General features: G+C 41.5%; 1 long non-coding RNA gene across 1 annotated transcript; it reads right to left on the bottom strand.

The window, feature by feature from the left end:
• Positions 1–261: 261 nt before the first annotated feature.
• On the bottom strand, positions 262–16,564 carry LOC120397989. Its single transcript, XR_005594121.1, has 2 exons — positions 16,405–16,564; positions 262–1,098 (listed from the first exon to the last, which is right to left on the bottom strand). It is a non-coding gene; the product is annotated as an uncharacterized LOC120397989 (long non-coding RNA).
• Positions 16,565–17,930: the final 1,366 nt, after the last annotated feature.

Raw genomic sequence — 17,930 nt, 5'->3', positions numbered from 1 at the left:
TAAAGATTTCACTTTTTGAATCTCAACATCTACTGTGATTAAATCACTATTGTCTGACACATACACACCCATAGCTTCCCACAACTGTGACAATGTAAAATGCTTAAACATACACTGATATTATCCAAATTCACAACATTCTATGGTAAAGAAATAAAAATCGAATTCTATCAAGTCTATGCACACTTGGGTAATTCTCACTTGGGTAATTCTCTGCTTTATGAGTCTGGATTGGATAGAGAGCTCAAAATGAAAGATGAATAATTGAGAACGCCACTGTATTAATCATGTAGATAGAGAAAAATGTACATTAAAATCCATATTAACTGATCTCACATTTCATACTTCCCTACTGACACTTGGGCAATAGAGTACAGCTCTGATCCAGGCTCTCATAATTCAGGTCAGCCAAAAGCTGCTAATCTTTTTTTTATTTACCTGGGCCCCAATGAGACACTGAACTCAAAGTTCCTTTTCCCTTTCTTTAAGGAACGCAGACACCTGCAAATATACAAGACGATGTCAAAAGTCGTGCTCTTCTTTCCTAGCCTGGGATGCTGACATTCAGACGCCACACATTCAGTGCCACCTCTCCGATCAAATGCTGGCTGGTGTGATAAGGAGAAACCTAACATATGTTAAACACAAAATGATTTGTAATGCTTTGCTGTTCCATTTCAGTTGTCTTTTCACAGGAAGGACTTTTTTCTCCCCTTTCCTGTAGTCAATGGATTTTTCAAGTACATAGGTTTTTCCCTTGATCCTTAGGAGCAAAGACAGGAACAGACAGTTGTAATAATCTATCGAGATGCAGTAAGAAATCCTTACTGAATTGCATCCTAAAATTACTGAAAAAACGAGTGATGAGCTGGCTGGATTAAAGTGCCTTTTGATTCAAATGCTCAGATTTAAAAAAAGCCAGTCATCATGGATATAAAAACAGATACAGGGGGCTACAGAGAATTCCAAACACTTTCATTTAAACAGTGAACAAAATCCTTTTGCTGCATGAGCATTTTGACTGCTTTCTTTGTGTCCATGTGTGTGTTCTTGATTTCAGTGAAGTCTTATCTGCCCAGCCCACTGCCATGGGCTATGCTGGAACAAAGCACAGACATAGTATCAAACAGGGTGAAGAAAGGCTAGAAATTATGTGTTCACAGCCCCCATACAGGTTGTATTCTCTCAAGGTCTGGAAACCACACTGATGTTAGCTTTCTAAAAACCTTAAGCGGGGCTGAGGGGGGAGAGGCAGGCAGTTAGAAATCACAGAAGTCAGGGGAAACCTTTCCGTCAGGCTCTAGAGCAGGATGCTGGGAGTCAGCGTGGCTGGGTTCTACCCCTGGCTCAGCTACTTACTCATTGTTTTTTGGAAGATGCTCAGCCTCTGCCAGTCTTAGTTTACTTTTCTGTAAAAGGGGATAATACCCACTGCACAGGGGTGACTAGGGCCACTGAGGAACCACTGATTAAGGGACCAAGTTTGTGAGGTTTGCGCACTCTTAATTCCCAGCCCCTCCCAGTATCAGGGCCTAAAATAGCACCTCTTGCAAGCAGAATTAAGAACATAAGAACAGCCATACTTGGTCAGACCAATGGTCCATCTAGCCAAGTATCCTGTCTGATAGTGGCCAATGTCAGATACTTAAAAGGGAATGAACAGAACAGGGCAAATTAAGAAGTGAGCCATCCTCTGTCATCCAGTCCCAACTTCTGGCAGTCAGAGATTTAGGGACACCCAAAACATGGAATTGAGTCCCTGACCATCTGGGCTAATAGCCATTGATGGATCTATCCTCCCTAAATTTATCTAATTCCTTTTTTAACCCAGCTACACTTTCGGCCTTCACAACATTCCATGGTAATGAGTTTCACAGGTTGACTGCTCATTATGTTTGTTGTAAACCTGCTGCCTAATAATTTCCTTGGGTGACCCCTGGGTTTTGTGTAAGGGTAAATAACATTTCTTTCTGCCCTTTCTGCACACCACTCATGATCTTATAGACCTCCTTCATATCCCTCCTTTGTCCTCTCTTTTCTAAACTGAACAGTCCCAGCTTAATCCCTCCTCATATGGAAGCTGTTCCATACATTAATTATTTGTGTTGCCCTTCTCTGTACTTTTTCCAATTCTAATATATCTTGTTTGAGATGGAGTGACTAGAATTGCATGCAGTATTCAAGTTGTGGGCCTACCATGGAGTTTATATAGTGGCATTGTGATATTTTCTCTTTTATTATCCCTTTCCCTTTCCTAGTGGTTTCTAACATTAGCTTTATTGACTGCCACTGCATATTGAGCAGATGTTTTCAGAGAACTATCCACAATGACTACAAGATCTCTTTCTTGAGTGGTAATAGCTAATTTAGACCCCATCACTTTGTATGTATAATTGGGATTATTTTTCCAGTGTGCATTATTTTGCACTTCTCTTCTCAACATTGAATGTCATCTGCCATTTTGTTATCCAGTCACCTAGTTTAGTGAGATTCCTTGCAACTCTTCACCTTTGGACGTAACTCTCTTGAGTAATTTTGTATCATCTGCAAATTTTGCCACCTCCCTGTTTACCTCCTTTTCCATCCAGATCATTTTTTAAAAGGGCCTTTGACTCAAAGACACTGCATAGAGTTAAAGGACAAAAGAATATCTATAATTAGTATATATTGTTACGTATCAGTTCCCTGCATAACAACCTTCAATTTCCATCTTTGGCAATTTTACCTAATAGTTGTTTAGTTTGGCTGCAGCAAATGGCAGATCTTATCCCCAAATTAATAGCAAGCTCATATACTGGAGGTTGTTTCTTAAAAGAAAAACAAAACATCTTGAATAGTTCTCTTATATCAGGTTTAGGTTCTCTGTGCCTGTATCCACTTACTGACTGCAGTGAGGGGCTAGGAATTATGCTGTGATGAGAGTCATAGAAGATGTCAGTAACATCCCAGCTGGGGTAAATTGTAGGAAGACAATTTCCTCCTTCTCTAATGAGCTATGTCTGAGAAGGCTGATGACTCCAAGAGACTGACAAAGCTGTGATGGGAGAAAAATGTGGGAGGTTTGATTTGGTTTGGGGGTGGGGGTTAGCAGAGTTGCAGACTGTGGACACAAAGAAATGTTGAGATGAGCAAGATGTAGAAGTGGGAGTAAACTCAGGAAGGAGGGATTATTTAAACAGTGAGCAAGGGATATGTCTTCTCCTTATTGACTCCTGGCAGGGAGAAAGGAGCTGTCTCCTCAAGCTGGGGTGACTAAGGCAAAGTGGAGCTGGGGCTGAGGAGAACTGCATGGGGAGATTATGAGGTGTTTTGGTGTGCAATACCATTATAGGAGAACCTCAGAGTTACGGACATCTCAGGAATGGAGGCCATTTGTAACTCTGAAATGTTCATAACTCTAAACAAAACATTATGGTTGTTCTTTCAAAAGTTTACAACTGAACACTGACTTAATACAGGTTTGAAACTTTACTATGCAGAAGAAAAATGCTACTTTTAACCATCTTAATTTAAATGAAACAATCACAGAAACTGTTTTCTTACCTTGTCAAAACTTTAACTTTCTCTTTATTTTTAGTAGTTTATGTTTAACCACAGTACTGTACTGTATTTTTATTTATTTAGTCTCTGCTGCTGCCTGATTGTATACCTCCAGCTCCAAATGAGATGTGTGGTTGACTGCTCAGTGGTCAGTTCATACTCTGGTGTTCATAACTTTAAGGTTCTACTGTAGTTTCATTAGTGACACATCAATATCACCAGCTGACAAAAGCAGGATCTACAAAACTCTCATCTGATCCAGGCAGTGCACCTTTCTTGCTTTTCCAGTGCCTGGATGAGATTTGAGAATGCAGTGCCTAAGGCCATATTAATATAAGTTGGTTGCGAATATATTGGGGAAAATAACTTGATAGGGGCTGTGGCTATGCTGTTGATAGAACATGTCCACCATTTGCCAGAGAACTTTGCAATCTGGGAGTCCTTTTCATACAGAGATTTTAAGGCCAGAAGGGACCCCTTATGATAATGTGTTCTGACCTCCTGCGTAATAAAGGCCATGGAATGTGACAAAGCAATTCCTACATCAAACCCTTAAAGACATGCTCTAGCTCAAGTAGAAGTTAAGAAAGAAATCTATTCTTGATTTAAAGACTTCAAGTGATGGATTCTAGTCTGAATTTGTCTACCTTCAGCTTCCAGGCTTTAAATCTTGTTATGCCTTTGTCTGCTAAATTAAAGAGCCCTCTGCTACCAGAAATCTTCATCCAATGCAAGTACTTATAGACCATGATCAAGTCACCTCTTAATCTTCTCTTTAATAAATTAAATACACTGAGTTTCTTTAGTAAGGCAGGTTTACCTGATCTCTCTTGTAGCACTTTTGTGAATCTTTTCAAATTTGCCAACCACTTTTTTAGGTGGAGACACTAAAACTGGACACAGTATTTCAGTAATTATCTCCCTAATGCCATACAGAGCAGCAATATCACCTCCCTACTTGTACTCAATACTCCTCTGTTTATACACCTAAAGGTCACATTTGCTCTCTCAGCCAATGAGCTGATACAGGTCATGTCAGTGTTCCACATCTTTTTAAACCTATTTTAATGTTTTCAACCAAAAAAAAAAAACACAAAAAACCCAAACTCAACCCAAAGAAACAACAAAAAACCACCACCAAAACCAGGCCAATTCAATTCTACTAAGAAGCTTCAATTACTGGGGAATGCAGGAGCCCAGTTCATGAGTTCAGACTATTGAGGTAATCCAGTCACATCTTTTCTCCTGGGACAGTGCTGGCTTTTCTTTACTTCTGGCTATAATTCATGGTTTTAATTTGAATCTGTAAAACTATAGGGGTAAGGACTAGGCTATCTTTGAAACTGCCTGCCTCTATCATGTGCTATCATATAAGGTAAGGTACTTCTGCTTTAGTCAAAACAAGTATTGGACTAAATACAGGAGTAACTGGATGAAATTCTATGTTATGCAGGAGGTTAGCACAGATGATCTAACATAGGGGTTCCCAAACTGTGGTATGAGTTCTCTTTGGGGACATCTCTGGGGTGTGTGAGGGAGAAATTGCATAATGGTGAATTTATTAATTATTTTATTTACTTCATTTTCATAATAGGCTACTGAGACAAAGCTTTAAAACTGTGTGGGAATTTGTTATATAAAATACGGTAGTTTAATTTACTTCAAGATGTACCAGTGAGAACACAGATTCGCAGAAACACTGACGTACAGAGCCCGTACCTCCAATGACAGCACGGGTTCAGTTGCCCAGCAACTGTCCAGTCTAACTGAGCTCAGAACTTAATCAGGGTTTTTTTTCGGTTGTCTATGTCATACTGTAACTATATCTGTATGTAACAGTGAAATATGGACAGATGGCTAGACAGGTAGCATTAAGAATAGCGATGAGAAGAGTAGGGGTACGCAGGCAGATGGTAGATCTAGAAGGGGGTACATAATAACAAAAGTTTGGGAACCTCTGATCTAATGGTCTTAAAACCTAAAGAATGCACTTCTTGCATGGAGGCAGGACATTCTCAGTGGAAGGTCCATCATTATGAATCTTGTTCCCTCTGGGGTCCATTAGAACCCAGGTTTGTTAGATCTTGGAGCATGGTGCAAGGTTTTTTTTTCTGGCCAAGTCTTTGCCTAGTAGAAAGCACTGTCTTGTCTGACTTTGACTTTTCTCTTTTCTTTAAGTATAAGAAGGCATACGTTTTTTCTAATAGTTCTATAGATAAACACAACCACTGGCTGTCAGTGAAAGAGTTAACACTGTATTCTTGAGCAATCCAAGAAGAGAAAATTACAGTATTACGAGCCCTCAGTGCAGGGAATCCTCCCAAAAAGGGAGTGTGGCTGGATTTACTGAGTTACTTAATTCCCCTGCAGACTTTATTAGGGAGTCCCCACTCTGACCCTATGGAAAACTTAGCTATTCCATGAGGTGGAGCAAAGCCTGTCCCCCAAGTGGAAAAACTGACTTAATTTAGAATCTGGCTGTGCACAGGTTTCCCCTCCCCCCCCCCGGTATTCTTTCTGTGATGTCTGGGCAGAGAAAATGTATTTTAAATAGATCTTCAATTTACTCTGGGCCCGCGCCAAAGCATGTTGAGGTCAATGGGAGTGTCTACACTATTGTTTGAAATTAATGGGATCACGTTTTATAAAATGTCAGATTGGGTCATCTGACCTGGTTACAATAAAAAGAGTTGACCCATATAGCTGAGGGGTCTTAAGACATAAAAGAGAAGATACCAGGAGGCAGCTAGGTGGGAACCATCTCTATTTTATTATCAAATTCCTGTCTGGGGTGAGAGTAAAAGCATATTCTGATCTTGGTATCTCAAAGTGTCAACAAATTAAAGAGTAGTAGATATAATGCAGAGACAGCTTGAACTGCCATTTCTGTGCGTATGTCCAAGTCTGCATTCTGCTGCACCCTAGCAGCCTCTCCCTGAAGTCAATGAGGTTTCGTGGCTATAACTGATGGTAGGATCTGACCCAACATTTTTATTGCCATTACCTGATGCGTGTTGTTTCATGAATATTTATGGCTTGTTTTGCTGAGGACATTTCAAATCAGGTTGAACACCTCATTTGTGAGTCTGTGTGGTCCCATGGTGCTGCTCAGGACTTAGACTCAGACATTTTCCCAGCTCTGCCCCTGACATGCTTTGTGACCTTGTGCTAGTCATTTTGCCTCTCTGTGCCTTTATTTTCCATTCCCTCCATTTTCATTGTAAGCTGTTCAGGGCAGACACTGTCTCTTACTATGGGTTTGTACATCACCTAACACAATGGGGTCCTGCAGCTAGGGATGCAGGTGGTATCATAATACAAATAAATAACTTACAGTAAAGTATTTGTTCTTTGAATGTGAGTGCATGGGAAAACAATCTAAAGGCCAATTTTGAATAGAATACTTTTGTTTTGGGGTTTTTTTTGTAATGGTTTATACTTTTAGGTTTTGGCTTAGTATAGAAACTTACATTAAAAAATAGTCCACAAAACTGACATTTTCCAAGCCACTTTCCTCCATGTTTTAATTGGAAACTCATCTCAACAGCAGCTGGAGATTTCCTTTATGCCTTATAGGTCAAAGATTAATCAGAAGCTAATTCAATGTATAATTTAAAAGGACTGTTTTCTTAAGTTTCTTAAAATGAAATCTGGTCTTCTTCCCAATGTCATGATGCTTTGGAAAGAAAATAAAGAGTTTTGCAATCCCATGGCCATATACCTTTTTGAGTCCTGCAATGAAACACACAACTAAACTCTGAGATCTAATCAGACATTTCCAAAGTAGACAGAGAAAGTGATAGTGATTTAAACACTGATGCTTATTATGGATTGGCAGTAGCTGCTCCACAGTTAAGGCTGAAGTTGGCTGTTAGAAGCCTGATGTTTTAAAAACAAAAAAAAACAAAAAAACCCACCAGTAGTATTGCCAGTTCTCATATTTTTCCCTAGTAATGGGATTCTGGCTGAGTTCAAGCCAGTTTCATGATGAATTTGAACCCTGACTAGAAGGGGAAACTCCCTCTGATTGTCTGCCTGCCCCATCTGCCTGCCTCCAGAGGTTGAGCAACCAATCAGAGCTTCTATGGGAAGAGCTTTCTCTCTCCGGCTTCCCATCCCCTCAGCTATCCAAAGAAATTCTCATTGGGGTAAGGGGGGGCTGGAAGAGCCCAGCAGCTCAGGGTAGCTCCACTCCCTTTTCCCTGCCTCCTCACAACACCTGGCTTGGGAAGGGGCGGGGGGGGGTGTGTGTGAAGAGCCCTGCAGCTGCCCCTCCCCAGCACTGAGAGGAGATTCCCACTGCAACCCTTCCCTCTCCCCCACAGGCATGGGAGAGGAGGGTGAAGGTCCCCAAGAGGAGCAGAAGTGAGACGAGGGGTGGAACTGATGGGGAGACTGAGGAACAAGATTGAGCTGGAGGTTGGCAGGGAGAATTAATTGCTGGTCAGGAGCAGGGCAAATGTGGAGGCGAGAGCTCATGCAGTGGGGGGGCTGAAATCACGTAATACATTGCAGCGAGTGGGCAACACTAATTGTTCTATACACACACACCCTGCAGATGGGCAGGAGGAGTTCAAACATTAAAACAGACCAAAAAACAAAATGTAATCTTTGGCCCCCCAAAAAATCACAAGATTGTTAACAATCATGATTTGGGGGATTTGATTAATGATTTTTGATTTCTTGATGCTGATAATATTGAAAGAGTCCCTCTACAATGTTAGATGCAACATTATCCAAGGGCAGGATTTTTTTGGGAAGTGTGAGGAAAAAATATAAAAGGAATTTTTAGAGTTGTGTTTCAAAATCTTCCTGTCTCTGTAAAATGTTCTCAATGTTTAGCCTTTGACTCTTACACTCTTTGAAAATGTTCCTAATGTTTCAGTGCTCATCATATCTCTATATGACCAGGCCTATGAACTCCAACTTTGTTGTGTTGGCCTCAATGAAGAGAAATGGCTTTTAGTGTTTTGAGAAAGGGAATTAGAGAGATTACAAAACTATTTAAATATACATATTATAACACCACACTAAGGCCTCCATCCTGCAAACTCCCCCTCACTTAGAAATTACAAAAAAAAAAAAAAGTCTGTTCTCATGAGCTTTGTAGCCTCATTTCTAGGGTTCAAATAAGCTTCCAGCTTTAGAAAACTTATCAGAATTGGAAATGGGCCCAAACCAGAACCCAAACCCACCTAAGCGTTCAGATGTGACTATGGATCCTCATTTCAAGTTCTTCTAAAGAGATGAGATTGAAGCAGAACACCAGATCCCACCCCTTTAAAACTACTAGAGAGCAGTATCTAAATGTTGTGGTGTGGGTCTCTCTCTGATCAAACTAAGCCCTTGAACCATCTGAGGTTTTCCGCCACTTGTTCTACCACATGCAAACCCAAGGAGTCAGGAAGCCAGGGTGGCTGGGTCCTGCCCTCTGTGTGCGCTGGAATTGCCTGGGGCAGACAGAGTGGGGCCAAGCTGAGGAGAAAGCAGGGGCCCAAGCTGAGCTGGGGAGCAGAGCCGTGCCAGATCCAGAGGGGCCAGAAAAGCAGCCCATGGAGAGCAGATCCTGTGCTGGGAGCAGGGCTGGGCCAGCCAGAGACACAGCCCATGGAGAGCAGATCCTGTGCTGGGAGCAGGGCTGGGCCAGCCAGAGACACAGCCTAAGGAGAGCAGATCCTGTGCTGGGAGCAGGGCTGCAGCCACACAGCCAGAGAAGCAGCCCAGGGAGCGGGAGGCAGAGCAGCAGCAGCAGCCGTGCTGAGGTAGAGTGATGGAGCTGGGCCTGGAGCAGTTGGGAGGCAGGTGTGGTGAGCAGCTGTGGAGAGTGAGGGGGACCCTGGCCAGCAGGCCCAGTGCAAGGAGACACTCCCAGCAAGAGGCCCTGCAGGCCAGACTTGGAGGGGGATCGTAACCCTGACAGGGCGAGGGCGACGCTGGGAAGAAGGGTCCTGCCACCTAGAGCCTGAGAGCGTGTGGCCATTGCCAGAACACGTGTCCAACCCACAGCCTCCCTGCAGCACAGCCAGGGCCTGAGAAGTGTCCTGGGACTTGTGAGGAGCACAACCTTGTAGTGTGCTTATACACTACTTTCCTGACATTCCCGAGATGCCGTTTGTGATGTCCCCGTGCCACAGAGCGGGGTGACGGGTTTTCCTTTAACCTCTCATTTTTTCCTTTTTTTTTTATTATTGATTGCTGTTTAATAAATTGTATTGGCTTTAGATTGTATGCAATGATCAGTGGGTCAGGGAAGCATCCGGTGCATCGAGAGCACCCTGGAGTGGAGACACCCTAGCCCCTGACCTAAGTGACCACTACAAGGTTGGGGGTCAAGCCCCCCCCAGGAATCCTGGGCCCAGCCTTGTTTGGGTTTGGTCCATGCAGGAGAGTGGAAGGGGAGCCCTTGAGGTCAGGGAGGCCTCTGGATAAAGGAAGTGGGAGCAGGGACTCACATCCTTTCGCTAGCCCACTTCACCGGGGTAGTGTATAAGCCAAGAAAGTTCCCCACAATAGCAGGACCATTCTCCTGCTTACACTAGTTATCAGGCACACACTTTCATCCTATGCAATGGCCCTATGGCACCCTATGGAGAACAGTTTTTAAAAAGGGACATTTTGCTCTGATGAAGCCTTTTGTTTCTGTCATGACCTGCTTGCAATTTGCACAAACTACTGAGCACACGTTAGCAATGGGAGAGCTTGCAGGGTGGCAGGAGAAACTTGGATGCCAAAACAATTAGTGCAAACTCTGAAGCTTGATCAGTGCCTGTTGGCAGTGTAATGTAACAGTTGTTCTGGCTTCAAATTTGTGCTGCCCTTTGCTGGAAGGTTTATTGGCTGTTGTGCTCAAGATACTCTTTTTAACAGTATTTGTTATACAAGAAAACATCTTGGTAGAAAGTCCTGTTGAAATGACCACCTGTGGGTTTTTTTGTTGTTGTTTTTTAATGTTCTGCTCACTTATTCAAGTGCTCAGGTTAGTTATGAGACAGCAAATTACCTATAGTCTCCCCACCCTGGATGTGAAAAAAAAATAAATTTGGAAATGCTGAAGTCAGTATCAGTGTTGTACACAGTTGTTGTCCTATGTAAAGATAGAACAATATTTTATCAGAAAGTGCACAGTAATTAGTTGCACGCTAGCTCTTAAGGCTTAGTTCTCAATTTTATGTAAATGTATCCAATGACTGAGCCTTTATCAAGTTAATGCATCCCTAATTACCTAGGAAAGGTACCTCCAAAGCCATAGTACATTATATGACTGCATTAGCTCTAGAGTCTCTGCAGTTGAGACAAACCAATTTGGGTTCCAAGATTTATGCCGGAAAGATCCAATAAACCAAAACAGTAGGGGTTTATACATCCTGGACAGACTACCAGAATACTTTGACAGGTTTCAGAGTAGCAGCCATGTTAGTCTGTATCCGCAAAAAAAAACAGGAGTACTTGTGGCACCTTAAAGACTGAAGTGAGCTTTAGCTCACGAAAGCTCATGCTTAAATAAATTTGTTAGTCTTTAAGGTGCCACAAGTACTCCTGTTTTTTTTTACCAGAATACTGTTAGCCCTATTGATCTAGAAGACTTACCAGCTTGCAAGCCTCCTGTCCTCTTCCATTAGCCTTTTTCTTCTCCAGAGTTGTTTTTAGAATGACCACTGTTAATCCAATACTTATAATCCCTTGCTGCCATTTATATTATATTCTGCTTTTTATGTCTATTGTGCTTACTGTATAAAATTTGTTTTACTTTGTCAAAGCACTGAGAGCTGTACAATAATTTGGGGAGGGAGAGTGTAGCATTAACATTATTCCTATTCTGCCATTGTCAAGTCTTCATGCTCAGACACATTCATTCAGAAAACCCAGGACCAAACTAGTGACAGCATCTGTGCAGCAGAGAGAGGCCTAAAGGATGGTTAGAGTGATAATGTTTATAAGAGAAAATGACTATTTCATCTTTTGATTGATTCAGTTTTTGTGAGAAACCCTAAGACAACACTGATCAGGTAAGACAAGGACAAGTATGGGAGAAATTACCCCAAAGTTGGTGTTCATAGGATTGGTCCAAATGACAAACCAATGTATGTCATGTGATATTCATGTCTACTGATCCCAGGAACTCTCCAAACACAGAGAATGCCTATCAGAAGCTCCCCTTAATGGAACAATAAGCCCTACTTGAACTCAGACTCATTTTCCTCAGCAAAGTACGATGCTATTGCCTACAGTAGGGACAGCCTGATTTTCTAGTCTCTAATGGTTTAAGCTTTACCCCTATTTATTCTGTAAATCACACCCCATCATAAATGGTTCAGTAACTAAATTTACTCTTTGTCAGCAAATTTGAAAATAGTTTTATTGCTTTTTTTAATTTCTCTCAAGAACCCTTTCCTTTTCTAATATGCATTTAAAACATTTGGTGAAACATCCAGTAGTTTCTGAAGTAAAATAAAGGCTTTACACAAAGCTCCACACTTCTCTGGGGTCTTGCATTCCCGAATTAAAAGAAATAATCAAAGCACTCATTTCATAAATCTTATCCATATATAAATATTGAGATAATTGTCTATAACAACATAACCGCAGGCAAATGGACAGTCGCACCAGCCTATGCTGAATCACAAGTGAAGATGCAAACATGCCTATCCTTCAAAGCTAGAACAATATAAAGATAGATTATTAGTGTGGCAGTAACAGGCAATGAGAATACTCCATGAATAAGTGAAGGAAAAGAGATCTCATCTCAAAATGATGATGTCCAAGAGGCCAAGAAAAGACAAAACACACGGAATGAGCAGCCTACCTAAACTTGTCAGCCAAAAAACATGGAAACAAGATTCCCAGGAAATTTATAAACAGTTACCATTTTCTTAAAAATGAAAGATTTTAAACACTATTCTAAATTCCAAGAATGGGAGTATTGTAATGCATCAAAGTAGTGGGATTTTCAACATTTAGGAAACAGAGAGAGATATCTATCACTAAGGCTGGTATTCCGGGATCTTTCACAAGCATTAGTTCACTTTGGAAATGTCATTTAGCTTGTTTCTGAAAGTCATTTGTAGTCATGCCTGCATTCGCACAATAAATAGCCCAGCATCAGAGTTTTGTTTCCTGGCTATTAATTGTAATACACAATGTAGACAGTTTAATGTTCCTGTATTCATATACCTCTATTTGGCGGAGTATCAAAGTAATACATTAAAATGATTAAAAGTAAAAATGACTTGTAGGGGCAGAGGAGACAGCATAAGTCACCCTGTAGTAGCTCAACACAATGCTTGCACAGGGGGGGGATGCTCCTTTGGCTCCATGTAGCCGGTGGTCTGGCTAGGTCCCCTATGTGCCACTGAAGCAATGTGTAGAGACCAGAGCAGGGGGCAGAATTCTTCTGCTTCTCTCTAATATGTGGTCCTGAGTATGAAAACTCATAACTCTTGCACTGGCATACATCAGACAATTCAATGTAACACAGCCCAATGTTAACTGAAATTGACCTGGCACACTTAACACATCCATGTTTGCCAAATGTACTATTTTGTGAACAATGAGAATATGCAGAAGTAGGCAATTAGTTACACAACACAAAATAAATATTTTGTTCAGGAGTGGATTTAGCATTCTGGTTCCAAACAGATTGGAGGGGAGTAAAGAAAAGTACAATCAAAGACGGCACTTTCCCCCCCTTTATGTCCATTTCAAATGAGTTCTGGCAACAACATATTGTAAGAGTGGGCAGTAAGTATTATCGTATTCTTCTGCCAGCAAATTCCTTTTGTTTTGCCAGAGAAAGATTGTAATTGATAGGTAAGAAAAGTGATCTTTGTAACCATTATACATCTGAGTAATTACATTTTCTGCTGATACTTAATTTAGTAGTTCAGTGGTTACCAAGCCAACAGAATGCATACTAATTATATACCTGCAATTTCCTTTTAACTAATGGAGAGTCTTACCCTTTGGGCTTCTAAAGACAAGCTGAGGTGAAGCCAGCAAGTGAGCCATAGCAACGTCAAGATGAAATATGATTCTTTAACAGCCAAAGCTTACACTGCCACAAAATACTGCATCTGCTTCTATGCTCTGAATAACACACAAACGGATGCACACAAGAAGACACTATAGGGGTACACAAGCCACAAATATCAAATTATGGAAGATAGAAATTAAAAAGACCCTTTGGGTCATTATTTATCCACTGCCTTGCAAGGGCAAGATTATCATTCCCCACAGTGTAGTGGTGTGTCCAGTCTGGTTTTCAATTTCTTAGATGATGAGAAAATTCCTTTGAGAACTCATTCTGTGGTCTACAAGGTCTCACTGCTGGAAGTTTTCCTGATAGTCTAAAATCAAATCAAGATTTGATGTAAATTTTTTATCTTGCCACTTATTTGGCTTGGTGTTTGCTACTTGGTACACATTTTGTCAGGTATTTATTTGTATTGATCTAGACTCTTGGGTGAGAAATCAATTACACAGGGCCAAATCCAGCTTGTTTTACTCACCTGTGTAATCCAAAGAAACTCAATAGAGGATTACTCAGAAGACTAAGGCAAGCTGTATTTGGCCTCAAATAAGCCAAAAAAAGTACTAATCTAGGCTCATAAAGCTACATCTCTAAATATTTATGGCCCTCATTAGTATAGTATCGTACAGTATAGTGGTACTATCCCCATTTACAGAAGAGGAACTAAACCACACACGGATCAGGTGACCTGCCAACAGTCACACAGAGGGCCTGCTGTGCAGCAGGGAACTGAACCTACATCTCCCAATTCCCAGGCTAGTGCCCTAACCCAGGGCCGGATTTACACCTTATGCACCCCTAGGCACAGCATCTTAAGTGCCCCCTTTGCCTACCACTGACCTTTGTATTTTCCATAAAAATGAAACTTCAAACCCACTTTTAAGCACCCCTAGAACACCCCTAGGCACATGCCTACTGTGCCTAACTGAAATCCGGCCCTGCCCTAACCACAGGACCATTGTGCCTGTACTGACAAAGCACTGGCCCACAGTGTCTTCCCTGATAGAGATCTAAAGGACTATAAGTCGTAAGAGGAGGTATTGTGATCTTTTTTCTTAAACTGTATTATGCTTACTGGGCTATCAGCACCAGAGACTGAAGTGACATTACAATGTGAGCAACAGGTCCCTGCTCTGCTAATTCCCAGGGAGCCTCAGCCCTCCCCAGAAAGAGCCACTAATGCTACAGGATAGGTCAGTGTTTGTGCCTATTCAGCCCTTGGCTTATCTGTCAATTGTGCAGTGAACAGGACCCTGATCCACTAGGGAGTGAAACTAGCAACTGGGTTCACATAGGCCAATGAACAGCCATGCAGGTCACTTTTTGGTTTTAGTCGACCTGGTGACCAAGAGGTGAATATCCATGGTTGTATTCATAGTTAAAACTGAGTGAATAATAGGAAGACTTCATTTAGAACATCTGTGAAATCACTGTTTGATCTGACCAACTTTGTTCCTATTTTATTAAAGGGGACAGACGTTGGTCTTTAACTACAATATTTGAACATTTTGACGGTGTAGCAGGATATTTTACTGTTCAACACTGCAGAGATCAATTTTAAATTTCTTCCAGTTTGAGAGAGGTTACAAATTCCAACAGTGTCCCCCATTTTAAGTTTAGGGGACTCTTTCGATTCAGTAGAATCTTTCAAATACATAACTAAACATTGGCACAACTATTCCACATCTATGATTAATTATGTTATCTTCATTCAAAAGGGAATGTTATGTACAGTTTTAGAAAAAACAGATTATGCTATACAAGTATAGACAATGTATATTTACTGGACTTTGGTATTTTTGTACTCAAGTACTACGTTCTGTTAAAAATAAAAGTTAACAACCCATATGATTCTTTTATATGGTCTTTTAAAAAAAAAACTACAACAAAAGCTGGTATATATTTGTTTTTTTAAAGTGTCAGCCATACCTTCATGGCAACTACGGTCATAAGATTTTTTATGCCATATATCTGAAAGTAGGTCTAAGTACTCTTCCTGCACGCAATTTGTGAAATCTGAGGCATAATGCAAGCTCATTAAGTGTGTTTTCAAAGTAATTATTCTTGAAACAGATTTGCATTTCTATTTAATTAAATGTGACAGGCTTCTCATGATAGTAAGTTTCAGGTAATTTATGAAGGGAAGCAGACTTGATACTTTATTGTGTACTAAAGTCAAGGGAGATTAGGCACTAGAGAGAAAATTCTCTTGCAATAGTGTTATTGTTCTGCTGATTATACTTGACAGATTTCATTGTTTTCCTCAGCTGGCAGTAAGGCCCAAAGCCAAAATTTTCAGGCTCGGTTGTCTAAACTTAGTCAGCTAAATGCATGTGCAAGTTTGCAAGGTGCTCAGCACTTCTTTTCAAAATTGGCCACTGACTTTGGGTGACTCAGAATGCTTTCTGTTACAATAAATGGTTTCCCAACAGGGGAGCTATACTAGATTATGTATACACACAGAGAGAACTCTACTGTCAGAAAGTGCTTGATAAGAAAGAAGGAATAAAGCCTCACTTTATGCTCTGTACAGGATCCAGGAAGGGGAAGGCGAAAACCAGACTAGCCAAAAATCACATCTCCTCTGTGAGGGTTTGTGCCTCTGGTTACAGGGCAATGCAGCCTAATGGCCAGAGTCCATAGAGTCGCCCCTGATTGCAGGGTGGTGCAGCCTAATGGCTAGAGTCTCTCCCACTCCACCGGGTCCTGGCCTACGGCTCTAATCACAGCATAGGACCCTGTCACTGGCTCAACAGGGGGGTCCTACCAAAACATGCTGAGTCTTACCGGGGGCAAGGTAGTCCATCACCCCCTACATCTCCCGGGTTGCTTCCTACCAGCTTGAGAGTTGGGGTCTCTCCCACGAGTCCCTAGGTTCACTGCAGGCCTCTGGGTCAGTCACCTCCTCGGGTTCCTCCCGCCGTAGGGCTTCGAGCCCGCCTGGAGAGGCTTCCGTCCCCAGTGCCTTCACAGGAGCTTCCCAGTCAGGTCCTTCCCCTGCAACCACCAGCCCAGACTGAGCTGAGCTCCCTCCTTTTATACTCCCAGAGCACTTGGAGCATGCCTAGTACAGACTAGGCGGGACTTCCACCATCAGTGCTACTGGTCTGACACTGCTGGGGCTAGTGTGGGGCGGTGGTGCCTCATCACACCCTCTAAGAAGGCTTCCAAACCAACCCCAGCAGACAGAGTCCTGGTTCTTTTATTATTTGATGCAGGCAGGCTTTCTCCCTTCCTGGGAGGCCTCAGTTCAGAGAAGGAACAACTAAATACTATTCAGTAGATCCTTACCTCAGAGCCTTGAATCAGACCAACCATACTTACAACCCCAAAAATAAAATCTCTAGGGCTCTGGTCAGGGTAATATCCAGGGACCTACAACCCATAGCAGCCAATACGACTTCTGATTCCTTTTCTCTCATTCAGCTGTTTTTTTTCCTGTTTATATCTAGCTCCATTCCCAGGGTAGCTCAGAGTACTCCTTGATTGCACCCAGAATATTTTGGCCATAAACTCCATTAAAGAGGTAGTACACCTTGTCACATGCTCAAGCACCAAAGACAGTGTCAGAAATGAGTTAGTTCCTTCAGGTACATGAAAATCAGAAACTAAGAATATTGCAAACACACATAGAGATAAACAAAACAAATGAAAACAATAATTATGGCTGCATAGGATAATCCTGTCCCTGAGCAGATGGACATGAAAGGGAACGTGATTAGCAACTGGACATTGTTTAGATCAGAGTGGGAAAACAACAAAATTTCAATGTGGCTGGATAAAAAGGAAAACAAAATAAGAATGGCCATGCTATTAGCTGTAATGGGCAAAGGTTGGCACATGCTCCAAAAGCATCTGGATATGTCAACAGCATACTGGGAAGACACAGGTAAAACCCTAAATGCACTGCAAAAACATTTTCAACTCTCAAAAAATGTCATGCATGAAATGTATCTTTTTAACAAGTATGATTTGTTATTATAAACCCACAGGGGACTGTTGTGATCATCTAGTTCGATTGTTTGTATAATACTGGCCACAGGACTTCCCTGAATTAATTCCTCTTTGAACTAGAGAATACCTTTTAGACAAACATCCAGTCTTGATTTTTTAAAAAAATGAGCAATTGAGTATCCACCACAGCTGTTAGTAAAGTGTTCCAATGGCTGGTTAATTACTCACTGCTAAAAATATGCACCTTGTTTTTAGACTAAATTTTTCTAGCTTCAGCTTCCAGCCATTAGATCTGTTATTGGAGTTGGGTGATTTAGGGGGCTGGGAGACTAATAGTTTATTCATTGAAAAATAAGTTTTGGGTTGACCAAAACTATTTGAGAATTTGGGTGAATAGCTTTAGCCAAAA

Source organism: Mauremys reevesii, linkage group 1 (genome assembly GCF_016161935.1).
Source record: "Mauremys reevesii isolate NIE-2019 linkage group 1, ASM1616193v1, whole genome shotgun sequence".
NCBI classification, from domain to species: domain Eukaryota; kingdom Metazoa; phylum Chordata; order Testudines; family Geoemydidae; genus Mauremys; species Mauremys reevesii.
The sequence above is the reverse complement of the archived record's forward strand: the minus strand, read 5'-3'. Positions and strand labels throughout refer to the sequence as shown.